A 21158-nucleotide genomic window follows, 5' to 3' on the forward strand; every position below is an offset into this window, starting at 1 on the left:
AAAGTGGCACTGTCGCTGAAACAAGCTATGGCAGCACTGCCTCTGAAAGACGTATGGAGAGAGCTGCACCCCTCAGAAAGGGACTACATGTTCTACTCCGGGGTACACGGTTCGAGCTTGCATATTGACTGTTGGCTGTGCTCCCCGGTGCTGATAGCAGAGGTAGAGCAGTGCTTGATCCTTCCACGCACTCTGTCTGATAACTCGCCAGTTCTTCTGAGGTTGGCACCAAAGGATACGGAGCACACCACCCACACATGGGGTATGCCCCCAGACCTACTGAAGGATGAAGCAGTAATCGAACCACTCAGAATTGAAATAGAAGACGTTTTTGAGCACAACTCAGGCACAGTATCGACTCAGAGATCGGTTTGGGAAGCATTCAAAGTGTGGCTCAGAGGTCAATTGATGGGGACCGCATACGGTGCACTAAAACAAATCAGGCAGAACTTGTCCCAGACTGAACAGGAACTGAGGGCCCCTGAGATACAGCAACCAGGGTCTACTGGGAAAGAGTGCCTACAAAAAATACAAGTACATCTGGAAACATTGAAGACTCTGGCAGAGAAGGAATTGTACTACATAACCCATCCGGCGAAGGCATGAAAGTATGGAGAAGGGAATAAGGCGAGTAAGTCACTGGCAACTCTCATCAGAACAGAGCAAGGGATGAGACACATCACCAGTATAAGCGACTATGCGGGGGAAATACAGACGGCACCGAACACGATTAACGAAGTGTTTAAACAGTTTTATGCCAAATTATATGCCAATGCGGACACAGTGTCCCCAGAAGACCTTCAAACTTACATGAACTCATTCCCGGCGCCCAAATTGGGAGAGTCAGAAAGATCAATGCTAGAACTCCCATTGACGACCGAGGAAATTGAACAAGCCATCTCGGATCTGCACGCTGTCAATGCCCCTGGGTCAGATGGGATCCCGCTGGATTTCTACAAGGTATTCAAACTAGAGATGGCCCTGAGGCTGTTGGAGATCTGAGAGGAGGTGCTGGAAAGGAGCTGCTGAGCACCATGAGAGAGGCGATCATAACAGTCCTGTTAAAGTCCCATAAATCTCCTCGAGACCCAGCATCCTATCGCCCACTGTCACTGATTAACTCGGACGCAAAAATGTATGCCAAGGCGATAGCAAATCGTCTGATCCCGCATATGAATAAACTAATACACACGAACCAAACAGGATTTATCCCGACCCGATCAACGGCACTGAACTTGAGGAGATTCTTTGCGATCACATCACAACTGGACCAGAAAGCTAAGGAAGCCGCAATAACTTTAGATGCCGAAAAAGCGTTCGACTCTGTGTCATGGAACTATTTGTTTGCAATGTTGAGTAAACTGGGATTTGTGCCGATGTTCACGTGTTACATTCGTCTGCTGTATAAGAACCCGGCAGCGATGGTGAGACGATGGTGAGAACTAACAATACTATGTCATTTCCCTTTGTGTTGAGCAGGGGCACTCGTCAAGGCTGCCCCCTAACTCCTCTCATATTTGCACTAACAATAGAGGGCATGGCCGCCAAAGTTAGATACGATCATACATAGAGGGGTATTCGCATTAGAGGGGTCCCCCAGCTACTATTACAGTATGCAGATGACACAATGGTGTATGTAAGGTGGCCAGAAACACATCTACCCCCGATTATGCAAGAAATAAACACATTTTCGACATACTCAGGTTATAAAATCAACCAGACCAAGTCAGAGACAATTCCACTGAAACCAACCACAGGGATGTCCCAAGCCACATCAGACTTTAGATGGTCCCCAACAACAGCACGATACCTGGGAATAATAATGGCCACTGAGAAGCAGACCCTATATGCAAATAATTATGAACCCTATCTGCAACTTCTGGAACATAAACTGGCTGTCTGGGGGAAACTACCAATATCCATATACGGACAAGTGGCCCTGCTCAAAATGGTGGTGGTACCCAAATTATTATACATGTTCTGTGGCATTCCCATCCAAAGGCTAGCGGTTACCTTTGTGTGGGCTGGGAAATCGGTGAGACTTAAATGGCCCAGGATGTGTGAAAGATATGAAAAGGGTATGGACTGTCAGCCCCAGACTTCATGTTATATTTTCATGCAGCACAAGCGCATTTTGCAAAATACTGGGCGGACACTGCAGAAAAGCATGCACACGTGTAGGCTGAGAAATTCGCAGTAGCCCCAGCTAACATCCAAGCAAGGCCATTTACAAAAAATTAAGCTAACCTTAGGGAAGTGGACCCTGTGTGCTCTACATTACGTTCATGGGTGGCATTGTTTGCAAGGGTGGGATGCGAGAGACCATACTGGCCATTTACCCCCTTATGGCACCATCCCAATTTAGAACCCACATTCTACACGGCCTTGTAGCGTAAATGGGACCTGGACAAGGAAATGAGAGTGGGAGACCTATACCCAGAAGGCAAATTTGCGACGCTTGCAATTGTGCACAACAAAGTGGGGTCAGGCCTGATTACCACGCTACAATACTATCGTATGAAAGCAGCGTGCAAAAAAAAGTGTCCATCGTTCCCTGAGGCTCCCCCGACACATGAATTCCTGGCTGCAGTGATGTCGTCGGACGGTTTTACGGCTACAGTATCCAAACTATATAAAGCGGTCCAAGAACATACCTCTTCAGGGAACACCATGAAACAAAAATGGGAACGGGATCTCGGCACCGCTATAGAAGATGCCCAATGGACGAGATACTGCCAATATACTAAGACTATCTTGATTAATTCTAACTTCAGGTTAATTCAGTTTAAACTGCTTAATCACTTGCATATAACCCCAAAAAAGATCTCCAAGTTTGATCCCACTCTCCAAGTAGCCTGCCCTAAAAGTGGCATCTCTAATGCAAATTCAATACACATGTACTGGGAATTCACCCCCATAAGGGTCTTCTGGAAAGACGTAGCAAGACATATAAGTGATATTATGGGGCTAAGTATCCCGGCTGTCCCACATAAATATCTCCTGGGGTACATAGGGAAGGCGCCTGTTCAAATTTGCAGATTTGTTGCTGTAGCAGGGGCAGTGGCTAAAAGAAACATACTACAATTATGGAAATCCAAGACGGCCCTCACATCAAAGGCATGGCTGCGGGACTCACTATACGTCCAAGACAATGAAGAACAACATGTTAATAGTGTTACGCCTACCAATAGACCTAAAGACATTTGGGCTCCACTACGGGCCTGCTTCAAGGATAACCAAGGAGACGGGGCCGAGGAATCATCATAATGTGATGTAGATGCTGTGGCATGTATGTTATGCATGATGGAAAGTTAATTGCTCTGTTGCTACGAACCCAATGTATCCACTCCCAAAATGCTCTGTAACTTATGCTATACCTATCTGCAAAAATAAAGGTTTAAAAAAAAAAAAGACTCCACGCAGAGCATGGGCATGGCTTGCACAGAGGGCTGGGAAGGGGGCAGAACACCAAAAATGCTAAAAAGGGGGGCGTTCCGCGGGACGGCCTGCAGGCAGTCCCTCGCACACCCACAATTGCGCAGCACAAGACGTATTCATGGATTCCATCGCACAACATCTCAGCCAGGAAATGGCCATGCAGGTCCTTCATACTATTTGCCACCCGGAGGCAGGTTAAGTACACTTGCGCATAGGAATCGCAGCACGAGGGGGGTTAGCATGTCGGATTTTGGGGTGCTTGTACTGTACACACCCGGTGTACTGATCCAATTTAGGGGTGTGTGTATACAGTGTAGCAGGGTGCAGTAATGGTTTACAGGGGTTCGCACGCAGATTTTTCGAGATTTCTACCGAGTTATGCCGGATATAGTTACCGAGGACCATGTGCAGTGTCCCAGAGATGCAGGCCTGCTTGCGGGGGACCGCACACACTGTTTGAAGGGTGCATGCATTTGCTCCTGGGGGAGCATGCAAGGGTAACTGTTCTGGCTGGTTTTGCTTTGCGTGGGGCGTGTTGGGGCGGTCTGGGCGCAAATAGCGAATACGGTTACTTTGCTCAGTAAATTCCATGATTACGCAGAGTGCACATTTTTTATTTTGCACGCAGGCTTGCAGTGTCCTTCTCGACACGCGGCCCCCGCAGGATTTCTGCGCACATATTTCCATGAATCAGGGCCTATGTCTGTGGGGATGTGAAGTAAAAACTAGGGACGTATGAGCCTTAAAGTGCAGGAATCGGAGACCAGCTTTTAATCTTTGAAGAAAAAGTTTGAATCGACGAGCCATTCAAGCCTGCACAGAAAGTGCTTGCAAGCCGAACCAAGCAGAGCCAAAAGAAGTCTGCTTCGGCTTTAATCGGTTCGAGACAATTTCGAGCCATTGGTTACTGTTGTTCGAATTGGGGCAAAAAGTGTTAAAATCAAAGTGTAGTTTAAGAAAGTATGGGATAGATTGTGAATACATTTTTGGGCACAATGATGCGATCGGCCTTATTCTCAACGGTTGTGCGAATATGTGCATCACAGATGCAAATATCCAGTGCTCTTTTTCAGCCCCTTTGCACCGTTGTGCAATAAGGTTGTGTTTCTGTGTTTTTCAAAGCACATCCCAAATCCACACATGGAATGTTCTTTGAAATGGGCAGAAAATAGTCACATTCCCATACGTCTATTTCGCGGGTGCAAAGTGCATGGCAGGGTTTTGCATTTTCTTTGCATTGGAATATCATCGGTATACGCTGCTGCTGTCCTATTTGCATTTAGGTTTTTTTTTTACATTTCACAATGATGACGTCATTCTTGTCGGTCTTGTGAGTGTGAAATGTACTTGCAGCACCCATATGGCTGTTGGGTGCCTGTCATACATTAGTGTTAGCTGCACTGTTCAAGCACTAATGCATGTGAGGGTGCTGGGCAGTGCATCGTTTGCACTGCTGCCTAGCCTCCCGCCCCCCCAGAAATGTGCAACTCACCCTTCTGGATGATGTGAACTGCACATTTTTCATTTGCATTGTCCCTGTTGTATCATTTTCCTTAGCTGCCAGTAACACTGCAATAGTATCCTAGGATGCTGCATTTGAGCAGAGTCTAATCATGAGCTTCTCATATCTTGCAACATCTGCTAGTGGAGTGCCCTTCCTTGGCAGGATTAGGAACAAAACAACTCAGTCGTTTTTTTTTTTTTATCACTACGACTATAAAACTCGGAATAATCTATGGTAAAGGATGTCGGCATGATTTGAATTGCTATTAGCTTTTGCTGTCATTAAAATGTGTGAGGAGTTAGCTTTGTTGAAATAACTTGACTGTAACAGAGATATTGTTTCATTTCTTTGTTGTTTCCTCTTACTTCATCTTTATTTTTTATATCTTTGTGTACACGTTTTTAACCTGTACATTTAATAATTGCAATGTAAAAAAAGATAACATTTTGGATCAAATCACAATAAAAAATAATTAAATAAAAAGAAATACTCATATCTATACAAACGACTCGAATTCCGGTTTGTCATTTTCAACCATTTCAAGCCTCAGCTCCAAATGGTTTGAATCTTTTCAGTCAATTCCCATTATTTCGATGGGCTTGACCCTTTTTTCGAGCCGGTTCGCCCATGCCTAGCATAAACATCCCGATGGAGCAGCGATTGATGATTGGGGCATAATGTTGGACTATCAATGAGATGAAACGCAGAGTCTGGCCATGTACTGATTTTGTGTTACTCACATTTTTAAAAGGATCCTCTGGGAACTGGGAGCCGATGAGGGTACATCGGGCTTGAGTCAATGGGGTGAAACGAAATTGGTAAAGCTGAGGACTGGACTCTCATAGGGCGATCAATGGAGTATTTCCCCACACTTTACATGCTCCATTAGCATAGCCCAGGCTTCAGTTGCTTGTCTAGATATTTAAATATGTTTGTGAGGGGCCTAAAGGGCCCCCAGCAAACGGGCACAGATTTTCTGATTTGAGAATTAAAAGAAAGCCCTTGGTCGAATATTATGGCCAAGTTTGTATTTTAGCACCTTCTATGGGTGGTGCACCCAGGCATGAAGACAAACAGTCGGATAGCAGCGATGACTCCCAAGAACAAACTTTAACAAATACTGCAGCTCCCTAAATGCATTTGTTTGTTAGAAGAATGCCCAGGTCTGGAGAATTCTGCCCTGGTAACATGGGCTCATCTGGAGACCGTGCACAAAGCGAACCCTCTTATGCACATATAAACTGAACCTGTTTCATATGTCAGACAAAGCAATGTGATAGTGCTGTACCTTTACTCTCATAAACATGTCTTTTAGGTGTCATGACCAGGCCAAAAGCTTTAGGTTTTAGTCAAATGATCAGACCTGTTGCATGGATCAAGGCTACCACAGAAAAAAATAAATTTTGCCTCCCACTTGTCTTAGGGAACAAAGTTTGCTGTTTTAGGGGTAACAACAAACGGCAATGGCCCTGTTCTGGTGGCAGGATTTTGTTATGGTAGCTCTGGCCATCCCCCTGAAAAATTGTAAAGTTTAATCTCAGATGGGACACCCATAAAAGCCACTCCTGTAACATCTTGTGTAGTTTATTAAACATTTCAATGTTCTCTAAATCTGATTAACGCCATATCTGATTTCACAGCGTGCATGCCTTGTTATTACCTCAATATGCACAATTCTGTGCCATGAACAAGACAGGTGGTGGCGCTGTGAGGGCACCAGTGGGTATATCTCATGAGACACTGACCTCCCGGTATGTGGCTCCTGATCTGGGATATGGACATAGGTCGGAGTCATCCACGGGAACAATACACACATAAAAACTGCAATACACTGGGGATCATTTATTTGAGGATATGCACCAGTGACAGAATAACTGTAGGGACGATCAAGAGAAAAGTTAAAATGTGTCTGTTAAAACATATATCTTGTGTGCAAAACAAGGTGCAAACTGTTCTTTGGGTACATATCAGATGGACAGTCATAACAAAATATAAAGGGCTGAGGTGAGAGGAGAATTCTGAGACTAAGGACTAAAAAAGAACTACATTGGATCTATGAATTTAGATCAGATAGTACAGGTCTAAATGATGGAATTGAATGCAAAAGCTTTGAGTTTAAAGAATAGTCAGGTTGGGCCTTAATTCTGTAGCAGTGTAAATCAGTGGATAATGAGGGGATCAAAGGGTTTTGTATGTCCTTTATGGGTCTCGTTTAGAAAAATGCTTTCCTCAACATACCTATAGGGTCAATTACAATCATGCATTGCAAGTATTTATACTATTTAGAAAAAGCACATAACTGAAAACAAACTTGTGGAAAATGTCCAATGGCCAGAGAACTACACTAATAGGTGCTCATGGTGTTCCATTACAGTCCTGTCTGATATGAGTGTGGAACTATCTCTATAGTTTCAGAAAATCTGGCCATTGGAGAAGGAACTCAGGGAAATAGATCCCCACCAGTACATTGGGGATATTGAACATAAGGATGATGTGACTTCCGATTGGATGTGAGTTTAAGAAATAGCATGTGCAGCATAAGCCCATCCCCCCATATAAATATACAATTGTTTGTATGGTATACTGTCAAGCCAAACTATAACAGAATTCTAATGTAACGGGAGTCAGGATGACCTCAGTTTAGTCTACTTGGACACTGGTCACAAGTTCAAGAGGCGTTGGTTAATGAGCTATGCAATCAAGGATTTTTTCAAAATGTACCACGGTTGTACAGGCATTTATTTGGGGTTTATTTTCTTATGGTGGCAAAGAGCTCTCTAGGAAGTTAAGAGAAAATGAGGGCAAATGAGGGATAATTTTTTAAAGCTCTGCGTTGTCCCTTTAAGTGAGTGACCATAGTGACGTTTTATTAGAATAGTTATTAGGGCAAAGGAAGAGGTCGAGTAGTCTAAATACCCTCTAATATCTGTTTTAGAGATCGAGGAAGGATTTGCAATTTCATCCATTTTGAGGTTACTTCTTTTTTCATGTTCTGCATGTCATGTCCTCCTGATGAGAAGGTGGGATAGTGTCAGGCCAAATTAGCACCTATGTACCAGTGGGGAAAGACATTTTGAGAAGTAGTCTTTCAGTTAGGGGATATCAAAATATTTTTGTAGGGATAACAATAACGCAAAAGAAAAACATGTAAAGTGAACAATTTGACCATATTCCGTCAGATACTGAATACTCCTATTTAACTGATATCTTAATCCGTTATGACCCCCTACCACACAGGCCTGTTATTTATTTGTATGTGTTCTGTTATCTTTATGTTGTCAAATGTCTTTTTGTGCGCTTTGACACCTGTGGGCTTAAAGTGAAGGTTTAACCTCCTTCAAAAATTAGCAGATTTACCGTTAAGTATTGCCGTTCACGGTAAATCTGCCAAAAATCACCTTGGAGTTGTATGTTCCCATGATAACACCACGGACCCGAGTGGCAGTAACGGTAATCGAGCTTGGCAGTAAATCAGTAACCTTAGCACCGATTTACCACAAAACTTCTAATAAATTTCCAAATCTTTTAACATAAGAAAAAACAAAGATTTTTTTTTAAGCATTTAAAGATGGCATCACACTAGATTACATATAAATAGTACAGTTCAGGCATGACCTCCATGTAGTACTCATTGCCTATTCACGGCCCTTTCCATTACTTTGCAGGTGTGGGTATATAAAGAATTAGAGGCCCTATTGGGCCACATTTAAATTACCTTTTAAAAATGTTAACTCCATTTGGGAGATTAACCTACGCAGGCAATCACATGTCTACATGTTAGAGGTAAGTCCAAATGGAGTGCATGAGATTTCTAACATTATTTTAAAGATGGTAAAAGGTGATTTATTTTATCTTTTCTAGAACACACTATATAAATACCATCCCGATGAAGGCTGAAGTGCCCTGGAGTGGGAACTGAAACATGATGTGCCATGTTGATGGAAAATCGGAGAGTTTAAGATGAATTCTCAGATTCTTTTAACATATAACATTATACATTGCAGTGCATGTCCATATTGGGTTCATACATAACGGGACATACATGGAGAATCAAAAATTGTGACTGTATTAAAAGAAAGTGGAATGTGACATGAGTGGCCTTTTATGGTCGATGTGCGTACGTAGATGTCATTGTATTTTTCATATATATATTTCTAGTTACTTTCATATTTGTTTCTAGAACATTTTCATGTATTATAGTGAATTGTTTTTTTTCCTAGCTAAGGTAATGTGATGGCCTACATTTTTTTAAAGGAAGCACACACTTTGTTGTGCAGAGTACATGAAGGTGTGGGTGCAGGACCTTTTTGAATGACTATACAGATTATAACGTTGTTACATCGATGGTCATTTTTTCGATGTTTTATTTTCCAAAATGTTATTTTTATAATAAAACTCATAGAAAAATATAGGGGGCTGGGAAAGTAAACGTAAGGCTAGGGGAGTCGGGAATAGATAATAAAACAACAGGGCAGGGGGTTAGGAGGGAACCCTAATCACACACACCCCTGTAATCTGTACATTAAGCTGAAAAATGTATGATGCGGGAGGTTAAACATCAGAACGCACACCCTTTCCGGGAAGTAAAGCAATTTGTCTCAGTGTTCAGTTGTAGCCATCAGTGGATTGGCCAGAGAACACATGTATGACAATATCCATCCACAAATAACAAACAATGCAAACCACAGGAATGTGTTCTAGGGAATTATTTTGAAACAACAGAGAGGATTTATAAATTAAAGAGCACTTCCTGTTAGATTACTCCCTTTTGCAAACACTGAAATAATAAGGACCAATACTATGTAATAGCAGTCAGGTTATTGACCTCCAAAGGATGTCAAAACTTTGAAGTCAGATCGCACACAGATTTTTTGGGTTGAGCGCCTAATTTGTAATCCCAGGCCACGCCAGTGTCATTTGCTGTGAAAATGCTATGAACAGGCACAGGTTATAATGCTCAAAGTGCTATTAAAGACATTTGCTACATTTCTTGGCATCAGAACGCAGACTTTTGTGCAATATGAACATATTTCATTTTTCATAGAGAATTGAAATACATTTAGCGAATCCTGCATCAACACAAAGGCATAGGTCTCATTTGCATATTAGTTTACCAAGCACTTTGTAACTAAATGCTGCAGAGACCGGATTCCTTGATGGAAGAGCTGGTGTGAGTCCTTGCAATGGGCCAAAAGCCTTCATCTTCTACTTCTATTCCTATGCACCAAACACTACAAACCAGGAGGATGTGTTCTACAGAAGCCTATTACAAAACCAGGGAACAGTCCCAGAGGATCCTGTGGTGACTCACCAGCCACACTTGTGACGTTTGATGTGAAATGACACTTGTAGGTACCAAGCCAGACCACAAAGACTACTGGTCAAAACACCCACAGAAGACTTTTTTTTGCCAAAAACATGGAACATGACATGGTTTCCTCGTTCATACTGAGTAGATCTATTTGTGGTGAATTGTACCTATAATGAGGATATACATCTGAACTCGATTACTTCTTAAGCAATTCATCTAGGAAAATAAACAGGAAAATGGAGTCATCAAGGTCAAGTTTTGCACACACATTAATTGACGATGCAACTACTTTCTTAGCAAGCCTTTGAGGTGAAATTCCTGCTGTAGCCAAAAAGGACTCTATCACAGGAGTTGGGGGCCAGACCCTCTCTGGTCAGTGAGTGCTCCTGGATTTTATTATTTGACATTATTCATGTTAATAGACAACTAACCATCAAGATGTATTCTGCAGATGTCTTCTGTAATAAAAACAATAAAAATGGTTTGTTTCCTTGTATTTTCTTGTATTCTTGTATTCTGGTCTGACACCGTTTTTGTTGACCTTACTGCACTTGGCTCTTTAAGACAAAGGGGATGTTAGTGTGACATTGGCAGAGACAGATGTGAAAACCTGTGGGGTTGATGGGTGCTGATCGGAATTACTTGGTTCCTGTGTGTTTGTATAGATAATATATGGGATTGGTAGAGTTGTTTGGGATTATGTTATATCGAGGGGAGAGCCAAGTGACCAAAAGGTGCAAAGCGTGCTAAGGGCAGTCTTCGCTGCTAAAATGGGGGAGTGTGATAGAGATGAAGAGAGGGGCATTAGTTAACACTTTGTTGTATTTCTCTGGTGTTGCCTAGGACCTATACCGTTGTTTGGGCGAAAGGGGTTTTTTCGATAGAATATTTACCGAAAGAAGTCTGTTGAAAAAACATATAAAAAATAGAGGGGCGTGGGTAATGGGATAAAAGAGTAGGAAGGGAGTTGGGGTAGAAAAAATAAATAAGATTAGTTCTTTCGATGTAATTGGTCGTAAAAGAATGACATTGTGAAAAAAACATTGGCAAATGCAAATAGAACCTTCTAGGCCTTTGATGGCCATCAGTGGAGGACATACAAGTGTGGTGTAAGATGGAAAGATAAGATTACAGAGGGTGGTTGTTTAGCTTGGGGTGGTAGACAATACGGCGCAATGGTAGTGGGAGGGGCGGAGAAGACTTAAACATGAAAGGGCCCTGTGAGGCAGAGATGGTATGTGCTATTAGAGGACACTTGCTGAAAAAATAAACATTGATAGCTGGAAGGTTATATATTAATCTTAATCACTGAAAATTGCTCTGGAAAACCTTCCAGACCATTGTTTTTCAGTCCGCCATACCTTTACAGAAGGGGAAACACCATATGGAAATCAGGCTTCATTCCACCCCAAAAAGGGCTGTCTAGTTTGAAATGGGACTAGACCAGAAGCAACCGCAGACATTCTTTATTGTATACATTAAATAAATGCCATAAGAATGTGAAAAACATAAAATCCACACATCATTACATATGAGATTATAAAATCTAAAAGGCCTCTAAAACAATGTATGATTTATAAACATACTAAAAGAAAGTGAAAGAAACACAAATGAGAGCATTCCTAAAAAACGGAATACAAAATGTCAACATTTGTTCCCAGCTGCAAACAAATGGATGGCCCTGAATTATTATGATGTGTTTAGACTCTAATTCCTACTATCTCGGATATCAAAGGAAAATGAATCTCATATACACTTATTTATTACAAAGATGATTCTCCTGACATCCAGAAAATGTTGTGGCATCAATTTGTTCAGTATAAGAACCTTATTAGAAATATACTTTCATTATTCTAAATAGTTGACAGTTGGATTAGATAATGACATATACAAAGTGATAAACAACATATAAAACACCATTTCACACTAAACCATAAGCGGTATCAAAGAAGCATTCAAGTTCTTAGAAAAAATCATTATAACATTGAATTCACTTGATTCTACAGGTAAACGCCATGAAGGACTCAGCAGTTGTAAATCCAGTTTGAAATGAAACCTATGAACACTGAGAAAAGTATTGTACTCAATTTGTCTGGAAAAGACGCAGATATATACAATTCAGTGGCCCTCATTACAACACCAGCGCTAAACCATGGCGCTATTAGCACCATGCTTGGTGCCGGTATTGTAACGATTCCGCCTTGGTGAAATGGGGAAGTACCACCCCATTCCAAGCTTGGCGGGGCGGTACTTCCCCATTTCACCATGGCCCTTCCCCATTCCCATTTTCGCCCGCATAATGGGAATGGGGAAGGCGGTAAGTATGGTACCACAAATTGCGGTACCGTACTTACCTCGAAAGTCCCTTTGCGAGACCCGACCTTAACGGCTGGTCCAGACCAGCCATTAAGGTCGGGTCCCGCAAAGGGACCTCGTAATTAGGCGCTAAGGGGTTAACGGCGCCGCAGCCTTTTACGGCGCCATTAACCCCTTAGCGCCAGGGTCGTAATGACCCCCAGTGTCTCAAAAACCCTCCATGTTTCTGTCCTTAAAGTACTAAAACTGCTGGACATTCTTCAAGGGGTAAAGTTGAGAGCGTACATAGTATTCCACACTGGGGAGTCTTCTCAATCAAAAAACAAGTAATTTATCTTTTAAGCATGATTAAAACAAAATCGCTAATCACTTCCTATTGACGTCCCTAAAAAAGGCAATCTCTGAATGGGAAATGTCCTTAATAATTTGAAGGTTAGTTCGCCACATCTGTATCGTTCGATAAATTATAACAGACTTCGGTGTCTTTTAATGCTTTTGTTGGTATTCTACGGGGATCCTTAAGGGCAGTCATTCTGCCTCTCAAGTCTTGTTGTCCACAGATGACATCAAAATTTTGCCCCAAAGATTGTAACCTATACATTTAGGGCTCACTTGGTCACTCTAACCCTGTACTTTTTGGGAAACATTGTTTCCAACTTTGAACGTATCCTGGACACTGTGACTGTGAGGAGAAATAAAGTTCCCAGCAATACCATTTAAAAAACACCTTATATCCCTCAAAAAGTCCATTACATCTTTACCTAGAGCTCATTGTTATATCTGCCTTACGCCTCGCTCATTGTTATAACCGCCTCACGTCCGCATGCGCAGTGCCGTAAGGCATAATGTCAATAAAGGGCCTGCCCTGCCAGAAGGGGCACGAGTGAATAGGGGTGTGACACATCCTCATTGGCTCCCATGCTGCACACCAGTGGGCCTATGATGCGGCCCTCTACTGCTTTCCCCCTCCGCTGCAGCACCGGCCGGAGGAATCTAACACTGGCGACGAGATAACGGAATGGAGCACGCACGCAGCTGTTAGCAAGCAATAAATAATTTTACACAACCACTACACAGTCACATTTTTGGAACACACAGTGGGGGTACCATCCGCCACCCAAAAATAAAATAAAAAATGGAGAACAAAATGAAAAAAACTAAATGTAGCACAACATTGGATGCCACTGAAAAGACACTGTACAATCCAGGGAAGAACACAGAAGCTGCTGATTCCACTATACAACTGCAATCAAAGGTGAGGAGGAGGTCATCCCCACCCACACACACAGGGGTGAACACAGCCTCAGGGCAACATGGAAAAACCCAGCACACCGGCAAGAATAGCTGTGTCACTGACACCGCCAGTGCCGTTCGCTCAACCTCATGGAGGTGCCACGGCTGCATTAGGGCCTTCCAACCCCTACACCAATAAACCTTAAGTGGGGCCCCAATGGATGTTGTGGATTCAAAAGTTGGAGATGGCGATGGACTGCCAGGATATAACAACACCCAGGAAAATGAGATCACACCTCTTGCTCAACATGGGTGACGATGTGCTGCGCATTTCAAATCGCTGGTCATCGATGACAGTGCGGACATATACCAACAAGCCAAAGAGGTCCTCACAGCACATTTCATGCTGCAGTTAAATCTGAACTATGAAACTTTCAATTTCTGTACCACAGAACAAATGGAGGATGAAAAACTGGACACCTACCACACAAGGTTCAGAAAACTAGCACTGTTGTGTGTATTCGACAACTTCGAAAAGGACATAAGGCACCAGATCATCAATGACATGTACTCTAGCAAGGATCCTCGAATATGGACGCCAAAGGGAGCTGTTGCATGCAAAGGCAGCACAAACGGGCACCACACTACAGAAACTCCAACTGGCGCCAATGACAGCGGCAATAGCAGAGAACTCCAACCGCTAAGCACCAAGGGAGGACTACAATGAAATGATCAACTCACTGCAGTGGCAACTGAGAATCCCGGGGCCCACTGAGTGCGGATGGTGCAGTGGAGCAAGTCACGGAAAGAGAAACTGCCCAGCGCAGGGAACCACATGTGGGGCATGTGGCCAAAAGGACCACTACGCACGTGTCTGCAGATTGTCAGGACAGCCTCAATGCCCACAGACACACCCGCAACAGGCCAAATCTTTCTCCAAGAAAAAGAAACAAGCAGATACGCGTCGCATAGCAGTCGAGGACAACTTGTCGATAAACAAATCCGGTGATGACAATGGAGAAACAGTGATGGATGTGGGGACTGGGAGAATGAGGAGGAGGAGCAAAATCCATCTGAAATCGGCACTCGACCACAGAAATACCAATGGAAAAGGCACAAATGCCTTGTGAACATACAGGGTCAAGAGACACACATGACGATAGACACCGGAGCATCAGTAAATATGATGCCATCGACAATGTTCCATACACTACGTTCTTGACCAGACCTCAAACCAACACTCCTGTTCGCTTATGGCAGCAAAACGTCACTCCCACTAGAGTGACGTTTCAGAAAGGAACTAAGCAGAGGCGAGACTGTCATCAAATCGAAGATATATGTTGTCAGTGCTGGAATCGAATGCCTACTTAGCAGTGATGCAGCTGAAGACCTGGGACTAATCCACTTCATTTGTGATGTCGCAGATTCCACTGACATCACCGACCTTCTAGCGAAACACCCTGGCATCCTCAAAGCCATTGGATGTTTAAAAGGCAAACTCATAAAATTACACATTGACCCTACAGTACAGCCTTGGGCGATACGCCATAGGAGAACTCCATTTCACATGAAAGACCTGGTCACAAAGCAGTTAAAAGAACTTGAAAAGGCTGGTATTATCGAACAAGTCACAGGACCAATGCATTGGGTTTCGCCTATCAAAATCTCAGAAAACATGTTATCCCTGTCTTCTGTAACTTCAGGCATGGCGCTCTTTACTCATATAATGCATCAGAATGCAGTCCATCAACGCAATTCTTTCAAAGTCTTTAACATAATTACAACCTGAGTAATTCTTCTGACATCATTACATCCATGATTTACCCTCATACATTGTACACAGTGATATAATGTCTGTCAGAATCAAGGACACATTTAAGAAAAGTAAACACCACTTACTGCCTTCTTTAATGGTAGCAGGCGTTGCTTGCAGTGAAACAGTCGTTTGGTAGGCCAGGCAAACCGGATCACTCACCAAGGTACCAGATGAGTGGAACGGTATCAATGAGAGGGAACCGAGGTGCCGGATCCCACGAGGGAAAAGGCAAGCCGGAAAAAACCTTGTAGAGATTGGTAATCTTTGTATCCGGTAATTGAAGATGGAATGTGTGCACTGTATATCCAGGGGAAAGAACTCACTATGGCAGGAGGCAGAAGGATAAAAGGAAACCTCAACGTGTTGGTTTCAATGGCAAAATAAATAGTAGAACAAGCCAGGAATAGTGAGAGGGCCGGAAGCAGAAACAAGTGAAGAACAGAGAAGGCAAGCACATAGGAGAAAATAGTGTCAGTACAGGAGAGGAAACTCTGTATTGAGACACACTGTCCTTCTCGCTATTTTTCCATTCAGTAGGAAAACAAGAAGTTGCCGTTGCGTCAGGCGTCATGCTCAGAAAACAACTAGACCATCAGTCGGGAGTATGGTGGTGTCGTAGTGGAACGAAAGAACGATGTATACGCCAGTGTCTCTAAAGTGACCACGGGGCAACCCTGACAGCATGCCTCTCCCCAGGACCCATTGACCAGGTTTCCAAGGATATAAATGATGAAAACACATTATAAACTGTGGAGCATCTATATTGGAGACAGGTTCCCATGAACGTTCTGAAATGTCACAGCCTGCCCAAAGTATTGGAGTCTCTCACGGTAGTAACATGAGTCACAGATGCGACGCACAGCATATTCTGGTACACCATCGATCGATTCAGGGTGCAGTCTGATACGAGCCCTTCCACTCCATCCTCCCGATGGAACGGGTTTCAATAAAGATGTATGAATAACAGGATGAATCCTCCATAAAAACAGTAAGGCTAAGCGAAAGGCAACCAGAGTTATTGTTTTAGTTATACCAAAAGGCCCCACGTAGAGTGGCGAAAACTGAGAAGGTGTCGGCCTTTTTGGTAAGTGTTTCGTAGAAAGCCAAACTGTGTCACCCGTTGCGTATTCAGGTTGCTGAATGCAATGCTTATTAACGTTTGACTTGTTCACGTGATGGTTGGAAGTGTTCAAGTGTCAGTTTGTGTCCTTCTTTAATGGAGATAATGTGTTGGTCCAGAGAAGGACTGTATGTGACTTGTGTTACATGGACAGGAAATGCTAAAGGATGAAATCCGTAGGTGCAGTAAAAAGGAGATGTCTGAACAGAGGAATGAATTGAACTATTGTAGGTGAATTCAGCAGTGGGGAGTAGTGAAACCCACTCATCCTGTACAGATGTGGAGGAGGTGAGTACACCGGTGTCGTAGTGGCACGAAAGGATTCTGTAGACGCCAGCATCTCCAAAGTGACCAAGGAGCAACCCTGACAATGTCCATTTCCACTTAGTTCTTACCCATGAACAGTCCTGTAGCTTTGCATCTTGAGTACCATAGTCTTGTATCCCAGCTTAAGCTTCATTCCACACTGCTAATTTTGGCAGCAAGACATTGGCCAATACAAGAAGGCTCCTTGCTTTCTGAAGACACATTTTAACTCAAGAGAGCACACTGCAGATCACAATCCATTTTCTTTTTGGACAAGGCTTCTTGTCCAAACCCAAACTGACCACATTCATTGGCAGTTTTGATTAGTCAATGCTGATTCCATTTATTAATTTATTTATTGTTTGCTTGTTAGGCATTTATACAATAAGAATATACTGTTTCAAAGCACCCACAGGGCAGGGCGGAGGGAGGGGGTGCGAAATACATAACAACATTACAATACAATATTTAAGAGCAGAGAGAGTGGGACGAACCTACTATGCCTTGTGAGTATTCAGAACGTGCAAGTGCAGAAAGGAAGAGGGGAGAGAAGTTAGTGCTGGGGAGTCCCAGCCGGTGGGTGAGCCATGGACAAAGTGCAAGGGATGTAGAAGTGCTACACAGCCTGGTCCGTGTACGGGAGGTGTAAGTGTGAGTCTCTTAACCACATCCTTCAATGGAATAAATGGTGCCTTGCAAGGGATCTTCTAGGCATTGTTCTTCTGATGTCATGTACAGTTTCTCAAGAAATATCTTGGTGCCAATGCAGAGGCGTGGGATGGGACACTGCTGCCTTACATCTTTAAACTTACTCCAGTAACATGGTTCCCACCAGGGTCCTACCGCTGTTAGCAAAAACAAAAAGATAACACAGTCTTAAAATGGTTTCATATAAAAACATCATCATTACACAAATCAAATTCTTTCAACTAAGTTTTCTCTAAATCATATCTTTATGCAATTTAATTTCAAAACATACAGACTACCATAATGTCGATTTTCACATCTTCAAAGTTCTGAACACATTGCTTAAATAATATCTTGCAAAACATAAAGCTTTGTCACTGGCATTGGAAAACCGAATTAAATTAATCAAATCATAAACAATCTTAAAACCAATCAAATGGTTTGCGACTCTTTTCCTCCATGTTTCTTTGTTTTAAATACCAACTCCCTCCTCCGTTTTTTCAGGTGACGTCTCCAGAAGATTGCTATCAATTCCTTTGCCAACACTTTTAATACATTCCTTGGGGGTGGAAATACCATAGTTAAATGCAATAAAAGTGGAGTTAAGACTGCGTTGAAAATCAACACCTTTTGCTCCATTTTTCAATCCTGTATGGAGCATAATCTTAGACCTCGCCTGCTTCAGCCTCATTGGGCGTCAGCAGTGAGGTGTAGCTTGTGTCTCTAGGCCCAGCAGCCCCAGGAGCCACATCTGACACATCTGTCCAACCCAGGGTTACAAATACAAAACTTACGGTTGATTGATTGAAGGTTATGAATTCATCTTAACCTCTGGCAATTGGTCTGGGATGGGCCACGTGGATGACCTCATCCAAGGGTTGCTAACCGAAGGAAAATGGAGGTACCTTCCTAGACACTCCTGAAAGATAGGGGGGCACCCTAGCTAGGACAATGGTGGACGTGTTTTGGGGCGCGGTGAAGCAGAGACTTTTGCATCTGAGGGTGGGGAAGAAAGGTTCTGAAAGAGGTGCACTCTGGGACTTTGAACCTAGAGTGAACCACCATCTAGAAAGAAGTGGAAACATCTGGTGAAAAGGACACCAGAAGATCCTCCAGATGTGTGAGAGTAAAATCTGGTAAAAAGGGATGCTAAGGGAATCCAGAGATATGTTATACCTGGCAAAAAAGAACACCAGGAGCGTGCAGAGACTTGTGAAAGCGATATCTGGTAAAAAGGATGCAATGGGAATGCAGAGATTTAGGGTAGGTTGTGGATGTTTCTCTTGCCAGGACTTCAGACTTTGTGTTGCTTAGACTAGAGCTATCCTTGGAGCTAACACGATTGCCTAACATCAGGTTTGGAACAGTTTGGTTGGCCATCTCATTGGACTATTTATTTGGCTAATTTAGGGTACCCTGGAGTGATGAGGACCCATTCAGAATTGGTTTAGATTTCCTCTCAATTTAAACACCATGTTTGAGTTTTCGGGAGCACCTCAACCCACTCCCGTTGTGTTGGCCCATCCCTGACACGTTTTCCATAGCCATTCCTTTTTGGCTTTTAGTCATTCCCCATCTCTCTACAGGGCGTTTTACCAGCCCCCACGCTAACATTACCATTGACTAAGGATTGGTTGGACCATGTCTTGAGTGCCTTTGATGGTATTCCTGCTAAGACTCATACCAGTACCTACTGTACAGAACTTATACTTAAATAAAATACCTTTAACATATAGAACTTCACTAGAGGGAATAGTCCTAGCATGTAAATGCATTTCTTTTTTGCAGTGACGATATGCTTACCTGCACTGCATGTGCAAACGCTTTGTGCAATACCCAGCATCTCGACTGTGCTGAGGGGTAGGTACTGAAAGGGCACCAGGCCCATGGTGATGCTGTGTTGAAACATGTAGCTTGCATTGCATGTATGCCCAGAGCATTGGTAATGTAGAGTAACTGGTAGGGATTTCTAAGAAAAACTGGATCAGCCTTCAGAGCTGGACTATAACCCCTCCACCGCTGCTCGAATCTTTAATGTAAACGGTTATGATCTAAAATGGCTTCTGACGCGATGTTCGAATGATATGCGCAGTGTTATTTTTCAATAATTTACAAACCACGTGGCCGAGTACAAAATGAAACAACCTAGTTAAAAGATCATTTATAAAAGGGCGCACTCATGGGATTGTGATTCAAACCCCTCCACCAGTGGTCTACACCTTTCTAGATTCTCAAATGCAAAGTGAGCACCTGTATGTGTGTTTAGGATTTATAAAGCGCAAATCTAGCTGAAAGTAGCAGAGCGCTGTACAAAGGCGCACACCCAGGGGGTTACAAGTGGCGTGCAGAGGTATCAGAGGATTTGGGATGGGTAGTGGGATAATGAGAGGAGGGAAACTAGAGGCAGAAAAATACAGTTGTGTGGTTCCCCCCACAAATTACTGCTTTCATGAACGACCATCATTTTGTGTTTTTACATATTTATTTATGCATATCTTTAAAATGATGAGTTAAAGAATCGTGCATCAGGACTACATATCAGGGACACAGGCAATAAATGAGTGAAGCGCGACATAGGATGAAGCAGCGTTTTCATGAGGTGGGTCGATCTAATTGCCATTCCATACATTGCAAGTGTGTAGGGTAGGCCTGCATAGGGTGGTGACATCTCTTATTTGGAGTTAATCGTACACTTTCAGATATCGGCTCCAAATCCAATGGACTACACATTCCTTCTTCTTTTGACACTCATACAACCTTACCAGAACTGCGGGTTTTGTCATTTCTGTTTACCACAAGTCCAGGTGTAGCTTCCATTTTGATTTGCACTTTTGAAGAAACCATTTTCTTCTCACCAGAAGAGCTTTTCTGATCCATAACTTCCAGTGGTTTCTGATTCGAATATATTGTGGATAAGCTATCATGGAATAGCTGAGCAATCTTATCAAGGGTTCTAGTTCTAGGTCGCACGCTAACACCATACTGATTATTGCAAGAATTTCCAGCCAGACGTTACCTACAGCTCTGCAGAATATCATTATCAAATTATATGGACAACTATCTGAGTTGTTCTACTAGTGTTTGCTTGATTGTGGTCATTTCATTCTGAGCATCTTCTCACTCATTCAGTGAGGTGTGTTCCATGGCATTTCCTAGATATAGCAGATGTCCAGGTCAGTGGGGATCATTACAAGTTTGGAGGTAGCCATGGTGCCATTAGCACCATGGCTGCCTCCAAACTCATGTCCGGGTTCCTTGAATGGGGACTTACCGGGTCATTCCAACCTTGGAGGACCCGGTAAGTCCCCATTCAAAATACCCATCCCCATTCGAGCCCCCATAGGGGTCAATGGGAATGGGGAAGGAGCTTATAATGGCCCCATTAATAACAGGCCCATTATTAGCTCCCTGGTCCTTCAGCGGCTCC

The sequence above is a fragment of the Ambystoma mexicanum genome, chromosome 2q (genome assembly GCF_040938575.1).
Source record: "Ambystoma mexicanum isolate Mex_15411 chromosome 2q, UKY_AmexF1_1, whole genome shotgun sequence".
NCBI lineage: Eukaryota > Metazoa > Chordata > Amphibia > Caudata > Ambystomatidae > Ambystoma > Ambystoma mexicanum.